Raw genomic sequence first — 3,559 nt, forward strand, 5'->3', positions numbered from 1 at the left:
CCATGGTCGACTGCAAAATGCATTTAGTGGGTATGACTAATATTGGCCGAGTCTCATCACAAACAATTCAAAATGATTTTAGGAACCCCAAAAGATGCTTTTAAATGGGATGCCGAACTATGTGAAAATGCATGGCAGATGTGTTACCTTGGCAACAGCAAGGTCACCAAAAGCTTTCCTTTACGGGGAACAGAAAAGACATTTTCTGTGTGTGCTGCCCGGTGGAGAGAGATGAAGGGGGCTGGAGGGGTGGCACTGCTGGGGTCACTTACTGCCCTGCTGGAGCCTCCGCCGGCCGCAGGACTACTGCTTCTGAAACCTCCTGCTGTTTGGGGTTCCTCATCATAAATCCAGGTGGAGGGACCCTTTGAGTCCGCGGGCACTGCAGGGGGCCAGAGGTCTTACGTTCAGGGACATGAAGATTTGGTCTTTGCGAGAAAATGCATAACTGAAAATATCACACTGAAAATCTGCACTGAAAATGTATTTATTATTTAAAAAAGAAACGTGAATGAGGGTTTTGTAAGAGTATTTTGATTTCAAACAGAATACTTTTGTAAATTTTGTCCTCCAAAGTATAGATTTTATCCAAAAGGTTAAACTGCATCAAGGCTATTTTCACAAATGTTTTAAAGATTATAAGTTCATACAGTACATAATAGGCCAACTCGTCTCCAAGACTTAATTGTATGTCTTTCAGAAATAAATTCCCCCTGATAAAATGATTAAAGGTGTAACTATAAACTCATGAATTGGTTACACGATATTACTGATCTCATGATATGATACACTCAAGTTTTTTTTAATTATCACTTAAAACCAGTTCACAAAAAATATCATGAGTACTGGCCGACACCAAAATAGAAATATTTATTCTTCTTAGCTAAAAATACAGAATTATGTTAGGCACATATGCTTACACTTTGTCCCTGAATACATATATTTTATTGTTTATTTATTATTAATAATTGATAAACATAAAAGCTCAAACGTGTGACCTTCTGTGTTTATCATATTTGTTGCGCCATTTACCTGATGGTAATCTAACTAACTGTCATTTTGTGCAAACTACACGCATTCATTTATCTAATACTATTAGGACTATTTTCGATGGACTCGTTCAAATAAACGATTCAATGACTCATTTAAAACACACCTACTGGCGTAAAAATGTAATCCCCCAGAAAGAGTCACTGAGCGAAGCAGCGTACGAAGAAATTGATTCTTTTTGTATCGATCAGATTCAGATCGGTCATGTGACTCAACATGGTGCCATCAAGAGGAATAATCTCACATAAACAGCTTTGATCTTCAGTCTTGTGAGTGTGTATCATTTTTAACATATGTTTAAGCGTGATGTATTGTGGGGAACTTAGTGCACTGTTTTTAATTATATAAACGCGATTGCGTTAGATGGAAACCAACTCTGAAAACCAAGTGGAATCAATTATGCTAAATTATACTAAATAAAGGTAATTTCTAGTGCATATATGAAATAAGATGGCCTCTGGTTCGCACAGGTGTCCTAATAAAGGGGGTTTCAAAGTTTGTGTTGACAAAGGACACCAAAACACGAAGATCAATTATGAAGGTGAATATAACTTTAATATATATTCACATGTATAAATCATATACTGTGTACAAAAACAGTAGGCCTACACCGAATTGTTTATAAACAGTGAGCTTTATTGACACCTTACGTTCAGGGACATGAAGATTTGGTCTTTGCGAGAAAATGCATAACTGAAAATATCACACTGAAAATCTGCACTGAAAATGTATTTATTATTTAAAAAAGAAACTTGAATGAGGGTTTTGTAAGAGTATTTTGATTTCAAACAGAATACTTTTGTAAATTTTGTCCTCCAAAGTATAGATTTTATCCAAAAGGTTAAACTGCATCAAGGCTATTTTCACAAATGTTTTAAATATTATAAGTTCATACAGTACATAATAGGCCAACTCGTCTCCAAGACTTAATTGTATGTCTTTCAGAAATAAATTCCCCCTGATAAAATGATTAAAGGTGTAACTATAAACTCATGAATTGGTTACACGATATTACTGATCTCATGATATGATACACTCAAGTTTTTTTTTAATTATCACTTAAAACCAGTTCACAAAAAATATCATGAGTACTGGCCGACACCAAAATAGAAATATTTATTCTTCTTAGCTAAAAATACAGAATTATGTTAGGCACATATGCTTACACTTTGTCCCTGAATACATATATTTTATTGTTTATTTATTATTAATAATTGATAAACATAAAAGCTCAAACGTGTGACCTTCTGTGTTTATCATATTTGTTGCGCCATTTACCTGATGGTAATCTAACTAACTGTCATTTTGTGCAAACTACACGCATTCATTTATCTAATACTATTAGGACTATTTTCGATGGACTCGTTCAAATAAACGATTCAATGACTCATTTAAAACACACCTACTGGCGTAAAAATGTAATCCCCCAGAAAGAGTCACTGAGCGAAGCAGCGTACGAAGAAATTGATTCTTTTTGTATCGATCAGATTCAGATCGGTCATGTGACTCAACATGGTGCCATCAAGAGGAATAATCTCACATAAACAGCTTTGATCTTCAGTCTTGTGAGTGTGTATCATTTTTAACATATGTTTAAGCGTGATGTATTGTGGGGAACTTAGTGCACTGTTTTTAATTATATAAACGCGATTGCGTTAGATGGAAACCAACTCTGAAAACCAAGTGGAATCAATTATGCTAAATTATACTAAATAAAGGTAATTTCTAGTGCATATATGAAATAAGATGGCCTCTGGTTCGCACAGGTGTCCTAATAAAGGGGGTTTCAAAGTTTGTGTTGACAAAGGACACCAAAACACGAAGATCAATTATGAAGGTGAATATAACTTTAATATATATTCACATGTATAAATCATATACTGTGTACAAAAACAGTAGGCCTACACCGAATTGTTTATAAACAGTGAGTTTTATTGACACTAATTGTACTCGTCAACTTAAAGGAAAATATAGGCTACTTTTTAAATTGATTTCTTTTTATTACTGTTAAAACAAGGTTGTCAGTACTCAATCATGATTAGTCATGATTCTCTTGATTTCTGACTAGAATTATGCCATCTTTATTGACACTAATTGTACTCGTCAACTTAAAGGAAAATATAGGCTACTTTTTAAATTGATATCTTTTTATTACTGTTAAAACAAGGTTGTCAGTACTCAATCATGATTAGTCATGATTCTCTTGATTTCTGACTAGAATTATGCCATAATGCCAATTTTTTTTAACTTTTACTTTATTCTCTGACATTTACTGCGGACCCCCTAGCATCCCCTTGTGGTCCCCAGTTTGAAAACCCCTGTAGAAAAATAATCACAGATGTCATTTATCACATGAAGTATGAGCAGCTTTTAGTTACACAACCAAAAAAAGAGCCTAAATGCTTAATTTTGACGCATTTCTTTTCTCAACATTTCTTTCTTAAAGGTGGTCATATGATGCGATTTCAAGTTTTCCTTTCTCTTTGGAGTGTTACAAGCTGATTGTGCA

The 3,559-nt window shown here is 34.3% G+C and overlaps 1 long non-coding RNA gene across 1 annotated transcript in view; it reads left to right on the forward strand.

Annotated features, from left to right (window-relative positions):
* Positions 1-2,555: 2,555 nt before the first annotated feature.
* Positions 2,556-3,559, forward strand: part of LOC107594047 (uncharacterized) — a 23,136-nt gene continuing 22,132 nt past the window's right edge. The window contains exons 1-2 of the long non-coding RNA XR_001610139.1: positions 2,556-2,615; positions 2,817-2,887. This is a non-coding gene — a long non-coding RNA (uncharacterized lncRNA). The remainder of the gene's footprint in view (positions 2,616-2,816; positions 2,888-3,559) is intronic.

The sequence above is a fragment of the Sinocyclocheilus grahami genome, unplaced genomic scaffold (genome assembly GCF_001515645.1).
Source record: "Sinocyclocheilus grahami isolate Dianchi unplaced genomic scaffold, SAMN03320097.WGS_v1.1 scaffold178.1, whole genome shotgun sequence".
Classification (NCBI taxonomy): domain Eukaryota; kingdom Metazoa; phylum Chordata; class Actinopteri; order Cypriniformes; family Cyprinidae; genus Sinocyclocheilus; species Sinocyclocheilus grahami.